Raw genomic sequence first — 12,186 nt, 5'->3', positions numbered from 1 at the left:
CATAACATAATAAAATTTAAAAAATAAAAAATAAATAAAATAAACTACCCATCACCAGGATCCAGAAAAGACCCAGCAAAACAGGTTCTCTGCAGGTAGAGAAATTACTTCAAAAATCGGTTCATCTTCAAATGCCAAACAGAGAAGTTTATCATTATTCAGGAGCATTGTAGAACTAATGTTCTGGTCATAGGCTCATAGAGTAGATGCAAATCCTGACTGTTCAAATTGAAGAACTGAAAATGTCTTACAGATCTGATTTTTGGGGTGGGGAGAGAGTTAACTGTTAAAAATATAGATTAGCAATATCCTTTCTTAACCCCATTCCCCACCACATGCATACTCACACATACATACATTTCAAAATTGTCCCTTAAATCAAATAATTAAATATACTAGAGAGAGACACATGAAGACTTAGAAATATAATAAATATAACATGTTATTATTCAGTAATATTGGACTATTGCAAGCTTTTGAATGGAGAGTGAAAGTCTGTGTAGCTCAAGAAACCAGAGATGATTAGAATTGCTACTCCAAGAAGTGTACTGGATATACTTTGACTGGTAATGTTGCAGGATAAAATCAAAGGACAGTTCAAGGAGATGAAACCAATCAGTTATAGACTAAACTGAAAAATTATGTAAAGGTCTCCAGAGCTATTTGTGGAAGAGGAGCCACGAGGGAAAAGAGCACAAATGGGCTGGTTCAGGGTTCAGGAGCTGTGCAGTTGGCAATCAAGTGAGGCAAGAAATCTGGGAAGGGAGGGAGAGTAGATTTTTTTAAAATCCATGTAAAAGATGAGCACACTGAAGAAAGAGATATATGCATACATAGAATGAAGTAAAACTCCTGCGGTGGCATAAAAAGAAGGTGAATATTTCATGCTTCTTTGTGCTTTCATTCTAGTGGAACATCTTCTATCATGGTCTTAGGAAACCACAGCACCATCACAGAATTCATCCTCCTTGGACTGTCTGCTGACCCCCACATCCAGGTTATGCTCTTTGTGCTTTTCTTAGAAATTTACCTCCTGACCACTATGGGGAACCTGATGATGATGATGGTGATAATGACAGACTCCCTTCTCCACACCCCCATGTACTTCTTCTTGAGTCACCTCTCCTTCCTGGATCTTTGTTTAACTTCAGTCACTGTGCCCAAGATGCTGGTGAATCTCCTGTCTCAGAAGAAATCAGTATCAGTAGAGGGCTACCTCACTTAGGCATTTTTTCTGTTTTTCATTGCAGGGACTGAAGCTTTTGTGCTCTCTGCCATGGCCTATGACCGCTACATTGCCATCTGCTACCCTCTGCTCTATGGCCAGCTGATGATTAAACAGTTGTGTGAGGGTCTGGTATGGGTCTCATGGGGACTAGGCTTTCTGGATGCTCTCATTAACACCCTCATGGCTTGGATTTTGGACTTCTGTGAGGCTCATGTCCTGCCTCACTTCAGCTGTGAAGTGCCATCTCTATTCTCCCTATCTTGCTCTGACATCTCTACCAACTGTACAGTCCTGGTGTGCTCTGCCATCATTCACACCTCTGGAACCTTACTTCTGATCTTCTTCTCCTATACTCATATTGTCTCCACCATCCTGAGCATCAGCTCCACCTCAGGCAGAAGTAAGGCCTTCTCCACCTGCTTCTCCCACCTCACTGCAGTGAGCTTCTTCTATGGATCTGATTTTCTTCACTATCTCATGCCAACCTTAAGTTCCCCACTAAAGTTGATTTTTTCTATACAGTATAGTGTGATCACTCCTCTTGTGAATCCCCTTGTCTAGAGCTTGAAGAACAAGGACAGCTCTGAAAAGAATGTTGCAAAAAGGTTTACAACAGCTCAGAGAGCAGAGAACAGGTAGAGGATGACTGAGAAATGGGGAAGAACCTTCTCAGATGGTTGAATAATAGGTATAGGGAAAATATTCTTAGTTCATAACAGAATGACAAAATATCTTATAAAGGCTGGTTTCTTTTGAAATGCCTGGGAAGATCCAAGAGCTACTGCTTACTTTGGCTCACATGTAATTTATTCAGGGACAAAACAATGGGCTTACTCTCCCTTTTAATTATGAAAGATTCCCATTGATATTAGCACTGAGAAAATTGTCAAGAAACTGAATTCTTTTTTTTTTTAGATTTATTTATTTATTTGTCAGAGAGAGAGAGAGTGCACAAGCAGGGACAGTGGCAGGCAGAGCAGGCAGAGCAGGCAGAGGGAGAAACAGGCTCCCTGCTGAACAAGAGGCCCAATTCAGGACTCCATCCCAGGGCCCTGGGATCATGACCTGAGCCAAAGGCAGATGCTTAACTGACTGAGCCAGCCAGGCATCCCAAGAAACTGAATTCTTGCTGGGTCTAATAATATTTAGACGGGATGTTTTGCTAGAAATAAAAGCACCAAGGCCACTGATAATAATCAAAAATTTCAGACAGATTTGGGAGGAAGGTTGAGGATAAGCTTGGACTAGACAGGGACTTGTAGAAAAGATGGAAGGACTTAAAAATGGCTGGCAGAGGCAAAGCCAGATTCACAAACACTTTCCAATCTGTGCCTCTCCTGGTACCTTTACCTGGTGGCAACAGGGAGGGAATCCACCCTTTCTGGGATGGCCATCAGCCGTGGTGTGTCACTGGGGCACCATTGTTGGGATGCTGAGGAGGTGCTGAGGCAAGGTGGCAGGTCATCAACAAGGATGCTGGGTCTGCTGAAGGGATACTGCCTTGCTTCCCCCAGAACCAGATTAGCTGCTTCTCTTAGTTGCTACCCACACTTCCCATTGGCTGAACCTAACCAGAAGCCACCAGCCTGGGAATCTGGGAGTTATCCTCTGCGGACATCCCGTCGAGGTAATATAAAGCCAAGTACATTGGACAAGCATAGGGCTGAGGGGCAGCAGAAAACTAGTGTACCAGATAATCATGTAAACATGACCCTCCTCAAGCAGGGAAGGGAAGGGATGGGAAGGGAAGGGAAACGAAAAGGAGATTAGACAAGGAAAGACCAAATGGTAGAAGATGGGAAAGAAGGGAGAATGGGAGGAAGAAGGGGAAATTTACAAAGAAGACTTCAGTAAGGGTCAGACAAGTAAAGGTAGCCCAGGGGGACACCCTTGGGAGAAAAGGAATTAGAAACCCAAGGCTATGCATGCACTGGCGCCCTCAGGTGGCCTGGGGAATTCCTTGCACCAATGTACACAGGAGTTAAAGGAAGGAAGAATTCCTCTAACTCTATGCTCAGGCAAAACATGGCCTGAAAGTAGCCAACAGTTCTGATTTCAAACTCTGGATTCCTAGGAAATTTCAAAGGAAACTCAAGGGATAGTCTTCCTCTGGTGGACTTTTCTTCCCTTTTGGTAACATTCCCCTCTCACAGTGTTTCTGTTCCCACCTGGGCACAGTTCTTGACAGACCTCCCCCAGAGTTAGGGGATGCTCCAAGTCTACCTAAATCATTTTTCCAAAAGTTTAGCATGAAAAAAAATCATCTATAATCTAGTGAGACAGTCATTGAAAAACCTGCATTTACCTAATTTCTAAATGTCATACATGATAGACCTATTTCAGGCCCTTCCTACAATTTTGCCATATTGCATGTCTATTGTCCTATTTTACCTTCCTTGATGATTCAAGGGATTTTCAGTTTTGCTTTTCAATTTCCCTTCACCCTTTAATGGTGTAATTTTAAAAAATCTTAATCAAATATTCAATCCTTAATATATGATTATCATTTATACATTTTGAAGATTCTTGTTTTGTTTTTACTATTTCTCTTTTCCATACATTTTTATACTGCAAGGGTTTATGAAGCAAGTTAGCACCTGCTCAGGTTTTGTTCCCATTTCTCATCATAAGGAACATATGAAATAGATGTTGCAAAACATTTTTAGTGTTTCTAATATTAACCTATTTTATTCATCATGCAATATTTCCAAAAATATTTGAAGCCAGAGTTTTTCCCTTTCTTTCCTCTTTTTATCTGCCTTAAAAATTCATCACAGAATTTAATTAATCATAATCCTTTGTAATATGTAATAATTGGTCCATACATGTACATCTTTTACTCTATTTCATTTATTTTACTTTTTGTTACATATTTGTTTGCTTTTTTAAAAATGATAGTATAAATCCTCCATGGTCCCACATCTTAACCTGATGACTGAAACATTGTTAATAACATGTATTTATCAACAGGCTTCTCTCCATCCCAAACAATATCATTGCCAAATATTTCACGTCTTTTTTTAATTCCACAAAATAGACATCAATTTTAATATATTAGTGTAATTCCAGTTTGCCTACGTTCAACCATTTCTGTGTCAATGATTTCTTCTTGCAACTTAAATATGTTTGGGGGATTATCGTCCTTCTTCCTCAAGTATACTCTGCACTAAGTAGATACCTGATGACTCTCTAAATGGAACATTCCACTCACAACAGAATTCCTCATGCAGAGATCCTGCATATTCCCCTCAGATATCAATGCATTATATACAGTCTACTGGCATCATAAGGAAACTTCCTTCAAAAATACAGGATGCACACAAGGGTCAGGCCTCTACCTCCTGTAATATACATAAAAACCATGTTCATGTTCTTACCTTAAAGAGATTCAAAGTGTACCCCATGTATCTATACCCTTTCACAAACCCCACTCAATAAGGAGACTCCATGCTTTCCCATTGTTGGGTGATTCACCTTGATAACTCAGGGCCAACCTGAAACAGAGAAGTTCCCACATACCTGTGCCTCCAAGATCAGTGGAAGGTGAGGAAAGGGGATGAGAATGTCGGGAAAGATAAAATCATTAGAAACAATCTTTCCTTGGGTATCAATAAGTAAAAGAGATGATAGATTTTTAAATTTATAACACTTCTTTTTTTTTCTTGAAAATTTTATTTATTTTTTTGACAGAGAGAGACACAGTGAGAGAGGGAACACAGGCAGGGGGAGTGGGAGAGGGAGAAGCAGGCTTACTGCTGAGCAGGGAGCCTGATGCGGGGCTCGATCCCAGGACCTTGGGATCATGACCTGAGCCAAAGGCAGACACTTAATGACTGAGCTACCCAGGTGCCCCTATAACTCTTCTTATTCATATATTTTATCATAGCCTTCTTCTTAGCCATTAGCAAAAGAGATAAGGAAATCAATATTTACTGAGCTGTTACTATTAGCCAAGCATGATATATGGAATTTTATACACTTTAGGTCTACATGACAATTATTCCTCTACAATTTTGATAAAAAAATTCCTTTTCTTGCAATCTGTCAATTCTTTAAAAGCATTTAACACTATTGTTTCTCCAATTATGGAACAATCCACTTTTATTTTGGAAAATATGAAAAATTTTGAGAAGGATAAAAAGCCAATATCATCCATAATCCCAAAGTGTTGTCTGTGGCTCTTTCTTTCCTATCCAAGAAAGTAAAAATAAAAATATTCTCCTCCTTGGATACATATAGAAATGTTTATAGTTATGTGTATATACACAGCTTAGTATGCACATATATTTCCTTACTCTGTCAGCTGAGAAGGCCTAAAAGTAACAACATTCCAGTAACAAGGAGCACACTCAGCACCCAGAGCTTGGTTTCTAACACCATTCTCCAACAAAAGGAACCAGGGCTACATGGAGAATTGGCTGATCCTAAGGCTGAAATAGAGAAGACATAGTATGAGCCTGAAGCCCTCGTTGAAAAAGAAAGTACAAAACAAAAAACAAAAAACCCCACAATAATAAGGGTATGTTAAAGGGACACAGGAGCCAAATGAAAGAGCCCCCAGGGATTAAGGACAGAGCAATTTGAGCAACAAAATAAATAGCACAGTATTAGATCGTAAACAAAAGTATAAAATAAATACCTATATTACTGATATAAATAAATAATTGAATACAGAAATAAATGGAAGAAAATAGACAATCTCCCTATCAGAGGAATTCCAAATAACTTAGGTAGAAACTGCACCCTCAATGAAGTAGAGTATAACTGCCCACTCCTTAAATGTGGGCTGCACATAGTGATTCTTTCTAAAGAATATAGTATGAAGGGGGTGGGTGGGGAGTGGAGAAAACTGACAAATGCTACCTAAGACAAATGACCAAGATTAATATCAGCAGTGGTTAAGTCATGTGGATAGTATATACTCTTGACATGATGTGAGGACAATGGCACTTCGCCTCTCTTGTCCTCATCACCAAAACCCACAACCCTAATCTAACCATGAGAAAAACATCAAATAAAACCAAGTTGAGGGACATTGTACAAAATATCTGACCAGTACTCCTTAGAACTGCCAATGTCGGGGCGCCTGGGTGGCTCAGTTGGTTAAGTGTCTGTTTTGGCTCAGGTCATGATCCCAGGGCCTGGGATCAAGCCCCATATTGGGCTCTCTGCTCAGCAGGGAGCCTGCTTCTCCTTCTCCCTCTTCCTGCTGCTCCCCATGCTTGTGCTGGCTCTCTCTCACTGTCAAATAAATAAATCTAAAAAAAAAAAAAAAAGAACAGCCAATGTCATCAGAAACAAAGTCCGAGAACTGTCACAATCAAGAGGAGACTAAGGATACATGAATTAAATGTAATATGCTATCCTGGGTGGAAAATTGGAAATTGGATTTTAGGTGACAACTAAGGAAATATGAATACAATGTGGGCTTTAGTAATAATTTATCAATATAGTTCATTAATTGTGATAAATGTACCACACTAATGTAAAATGTTAAAAATAATGGAGACTGGGCAGAGGGTATATGGGAATGCTCTGTACTATCTTTGCACCTTTTATGTAAATCTAAAACTACTCTTTAAATATATTTGTTTAAAGATTTTATTTATTTATTTGACAGAGAGAGATATAGTGAGAGAGGGAACACAAGTAGGTGGAGTGGGAGAGGGAGACGCAGGCTTCCAGCTGAGCAGGGAGCCTGACGCAGGGCTCAATCCCAGGATGCTGGGATCATGACCTGAGCCGAAGGCAGATGCTTAATGACTGAACCACCCAGGCACCCCTAAAACTATTCTAAAATTAAAATTTTATTTTAAAAAAATCTCCTTCCCATCTCCAACCATATCATCCATGCCAATCAATGTGTCTGACATGGATCAGTTCATTCACGACAAGTGCCATATAGTCCGAGGTGTTCTGAATATTTCTCCAGGCTATTCTGGCATATGGTGAGATATTGTTACTCTAAAACTTGGGAGGATGTATTAAGTCTTTTAAAATATTTAGAGTAAGGTATCTGTAAAAAAAAAAAATTATTTTCCAAAATGAACTACTACCAAAAACAGAAGTTTGATATATCATTGTACTTAAAAACATTTCTCACTTATATTCTATCCCCTCCGTGTATGTCTCAATTTGGCTGGGCCATGGTGCCCACATATCTGGTCAAACATTATTCTGGATGTTTCTGTGAGGGTATTTTGGATGAGATTAACATTTAATTTGGGTGGATTTAGAGCAAAGCAGATTGCCTTCCGGGGGAGGAGCAAGATGGCAGAGGAGCGGGAGACCTAAATTTTGTCTGGTCCCAAGAATTCAGCTAGATAGCTGTCAAACCATTCTGAACACCTACAAACTCAAGAAAACTAAGAAAAGAATAGCAACAACTCTCTGAACAGAAAAGCGACCACTTTCTGGAAGGTAGGACATGCGGAGAAGTGAATCTGATGTGATATTCAGGAAGATAGACCATGGGGGGAGGGAACTGGCTACCGGCAAGTGATAGAGCCACGGAGCACAAAATCATACTTTTCGTAGTCTACTCCACTGAGGGATGTTGCTCCAGTGGCTAAGCAGAGGGTGGAAACTTCACTGGACAGTGTGGTCTCAGAACCCTCAGGGTCACAGAAAGACCGGGGGTGTCTGAGTGTAGCAGAGCTCCCAGGTATCGGAGCAGGGAAGCCGGCTGCAAAGACAGAGCTGAAGAGTGGGCTCTCAGCTCGGGGTTGCCACAAACCACGATCCGTGGCACAGTCGGGCCACTGCTCTTCCAGCAGGGACCCAACAAGCGGCAGATCCGGTGAGACTCCCCTTCCTCCCCCGGGAGGAGTGGTGCGGGAGCACACCGCAGGAATCTGCTGGGTTTGGAGACTCCAAAGGGGGTTCATTGCCAGAGATAGAAACGCTTGGTCACAGGCCAGGTGAGCACAGAGTGTGGCCGGAGACCAGGGAGACAGGAGTGATTGACTGCTTTTCTCTGGGGGCTCACTGAGGAGTGGGGCCCCAAGTGCTCGGCTCCTCCAGGACGGAGATTGGGAGGCCGCCATTTTCACTCTCGTCCTCCAAAACTGTACAGAAACCTTGCAGGGAACAAAAGCTACCAAGAGCAAACCCGAGCAGATTCCTTAGCCCGGCCCCCAGCAAGGGCGGGGCAGTTCCGCCTGAGGCAAAGACATTTCAAAATCACTGCAGGCCCCTCCCCCAGAAGATCAGCAAGAACAACCAGCCAAGACCAAGTTTACCAATCAATGAGAATGGCAGAACTCCAGCACTAGGGGAATACAGCACATAGAATTCATGGCTTTTTTCCCCCTGATTCTTTAGTCTTTCAAAGTTAATTTTTTAATTTTCTTTTTATTCTTTTTCTATTTTTTTAATTTTTCTTTTTCCTTTTTTCAACCAACATCTTATCAATCCCTTTTTTAAAAATCTTTTTTATTTTTCATTTTTAGAGTCATATTCTATCCCTTCATTGCAGTTGACCTTATTTTTGGTGTAAATATATATATATATATAAGTTGTTCTCTCTTTAAAATTTTGGGATACAGTTTCTTCTAACAGACAAAAATATACCCTAAATCTGTAGTGTACGGCTTTGTTCTAGTCTCCTGCCTGATCACATTCTCTCTCTCTCTCTTTTTTTTCTCTTCTTTCTTTTTTCAACCAACTTCTTATCAATTCCTTTTATAAAATCTCCTATAATTTTCATCTTTACAGTCATATTCCATCCCTTCATTGTATTTACCCTTATTTTTGTACATGTATAAGTTTTTCTTTCTTTAAAATTTTGGGAGGCAGTTTCTTCTAACAGACCAAAATACACCCAGAATCTAGTGTGTGGCACTGATCTATTCACCAGCTTGATCATATTTGATCATTTTCTTTTTTTCTTCTTCTTTTTTTTTTCTTTTTCCTTTTCTTTTTTCTTTCTTTCCCTTTCTTTTCCACTGGTTTCAGGCCTCTTCTGATTTGTTTAGTGTATGTTTTTCTGGGGTCATTGTTACCCTGATAGTATTTTGTTCTCTCATTCATCTATTCACCTCTGGACAAAATGACAAGATGGAAAAAATCACCTCAAAAAAAAAGAACAAGAGGCAATACCAACTGCCAGTGACCTAATCAATACAGGCATTAGTAAGATGTCGGAACTAGAGTTCAGAATGATGATTATAAAGATACTAGGCTTGAAAAAAGCATGGAAGATGTTAGAGAAACCCTTTCTGGAGAAATAAAAGAACTAAAATCTAACCAAGTCAAAATCAAAAAGGCTATTAATGAGGTACAATAAAAAATGGAGGCTCTAACTTCTGGGATAAATTAGGCAGAAGAGAGAATTAGTGATATAAAAGACCAAATGATGGAGAATAAAGAAGCCAAGAAAAAGAGATAAAAAACTACTGGATCACGAGGGCAGAATTCGAGAGATAAGTGATACCATAAGACGAAATAACATTAGAATAATTGGGATCCCAGAAGAAGAAAGAGAGAAAGGGGCAGAAGGTATATCAGAGCAAATTATAGCAGAGAACTTCCCTAATTTGGGGAAGTAAACAGGCATCAAAATCCAGGAGGCACAGAGAACCCCCCTCAAAATCATTAAAAATAGGTCAACACCCCAACATCTAATAGTAAAACATACAAGTCTCCGAGACAAAGAGAAAATCCTGAAAGCAGCTCGGAACAAGAGGTCTGTAACCTACAATGTTAGAAACATTAGATTGGCAACAGACCTATCCACAGAGACCTGGCAGGCCAGAAAGGACTGGCATGATATATTCAGAGCACTAAAAAGAAAAATATGCAGCCAAGAATACTATATCCAGCTAGGCTGTCATTGAAAATTGAAGGAGAGATAAAAAGCTTCCAGGACAAACAAAAACTAAAAGAATTTGCAAATACGAAACTAGCCCTACAAGAAATATTGAAAGGTGTCCTCTAAGCAAAGAGAGAGCCTAAAAGTAACATAGACCAGAAAGGAACAGAGACAATATACAGTAACAGTCACCTTACAGGCAATACAATGGCACTAAATTCATATCTTTCAATACTTACCCTGAATGTAAATGGGCTAAATGCCCCAATCAAAAGACACAGGGTATCAGATTGGATAAAAAAACAAGGTCAATTGATATGCCATCTGCAAGAGACTCATTTTAGACCCAAAGACACCTCCAGAATTAAAGTGAGGGGGTGGAAAACCGTTTACCATGCTAATGGACATCAAAAGAAAGCTGGGGTGGCAATCCTTATATCAGACAAATTAGATTTTAAAGCAAAGACTATAATAAGAGATGAGGAAGGACACTATATCCTACTTAAAGGGTCTATCCAACAAGATCTAACAATTGTAAATATCTATGCCCCTAACATGGGAGCAGCCAATTATATAAGGCAATTAATAACAAAAGCAAAGAAACACATTGACAACAATACAATAATAGTGGGGGACTTTAACACCCCCCTCACTGAAATGGACAGATCATCTAAGCAAAAGATCAACAAGGAAATAAAGACTTTAAATGACACACTGGACCAAATGGACTTCACAGACATATTCAGAACATTCCATCCCAAAGCAACGGAATACACATTCTTCTCTAGTGCCCATGGAACATTCTCCAGAATTGATCACATCCTAGGTCACAAGTCAGGTCTCAACCGGTATCAAAAGATTGGGATTATTCCCTGCATATTTTCAGACCACAGTGCTTTGAAACTAGGACTCAATCACAAGAGGAAAGTCGGAAAGAACTCAAATACATGGAGGCTAAAGAGCATCCTACTGAAGAATGAATGGGTCAACCAGGAAATTAAAGAAGAATTAAAAAAATTCATGCAAACCAATGAAAATGAAAACACAACTGTTCAAAATCTTTGGAATACAGCAAAGGCAGTCCTGAGAGGTAAGTATATAGCAATACAAGCCTTTCTCAAGAAACAAGAAAGGTCTCAAATACACAACCTAACCCTACACCTAAAGGAGCTAGAGAAAAAACAGCAAATAAAGCCCAAACCCAGCAGGAGAAGAGAAATAATAAAGATCAGAGCAGAAATCAATGAAATAGAAACCAAAAGAACAGTAGAGCAAATCAACGAAACTAGGAGCTGGCTCTTTGAAAGAATTAACAAGATTGATAAACCCCTGGCCAGACTTATCAAAAAGAAAAGAGAAATGACCCAAACCAACCAAATGACCAAATCATGAATGAAAGAGGAGAGATCACAGCCAACACCAAAGACATACAAACAATTATAAGAACGTATTATGAGCAACTCTATGCCAGCAAATTAGATAACCTGGAAGAAATGGATGCATTCCTAGAGGTGTATCAACTACCAAAATTGAACCAGGAAGAAATAGAAAACCTGAACAGACCTATAACCTCTAAGGAAATTGAAGCAGTCATCAAAAATCTCCCAACAAACAAAAGCCCAGGGCCAGATGGCTTCCCAGGGGAATTCTACCAAACATTTCAAGAAGAGTTAATACCTATTCTTCTGAAACTGTTCCAAAAAATAGAAATGGAAGGAAAACTTCCAAACTCATTTTATGAAGCCACCATTACCTTGATCCCAAAACCAGACAAAGACCCCATCAAAAAGGAGAATTACAGACCAATATCCTTGATGAACATGGATGCAAAAATTCTCACCAAAATACTAGCCAATAGGATCCAACAGTACATTAAAAGGATTATTCACCATGACCAAGTGGCATTTATCCCTGGGCTGCAAGATTGATTCAACATCCACAAATCAATCCATGTGATACAATATATTAACAAAAGAAAGAACAAGAATCATATGATCCTCTCAATAGACGCAGAAAAAGCATTTGCCATGCGGTTAATATCCAAAATACATAAGGAACTTATCCAACTCAACAACGATAAAAAATAATCCAATTTAAAAAATGAGCAAATCACCTGAACAGACATTTTTCCCAAGACAACAGATAC

General features: G+C 39.6%; 1 pseudogene; it reads left to right on the top strand.

Annotated features, from left to right (window-relative positions):
* The first annotated feature begins 925 nt into the window (after positions 1 to 925).
* LOC112832698 (olfactory receptor 8S1-like) lies at positions 926 to 1,874 on the top strand (annotated as a pseudogene).
* The last annotated feature ends 10,312 nt before the right edge of the window (positions 1,875 to 12,186 follow it).

The sequence above is a fragment of the Callorhinus ursinus genome, unplaced genomic scaffold (genome assembly GCF_003265705.2).
Source record: "Callorhinus ursinus isolate GAN/ISIS: 27379988/994484 unplaced genomic scaffold, GSC_fseal_2.0 scaffold44, whole genome shotgun sequence".
Lineage (NCBI taxonomy): Eukaryota > Metazoa > Chordata > Mammalia > Carnivora > Otariidae > Callorhinus > Callorhinus ursinus.
This window is presented reverse-complemented; position numbering and strand designations above follow the sequence as displayed.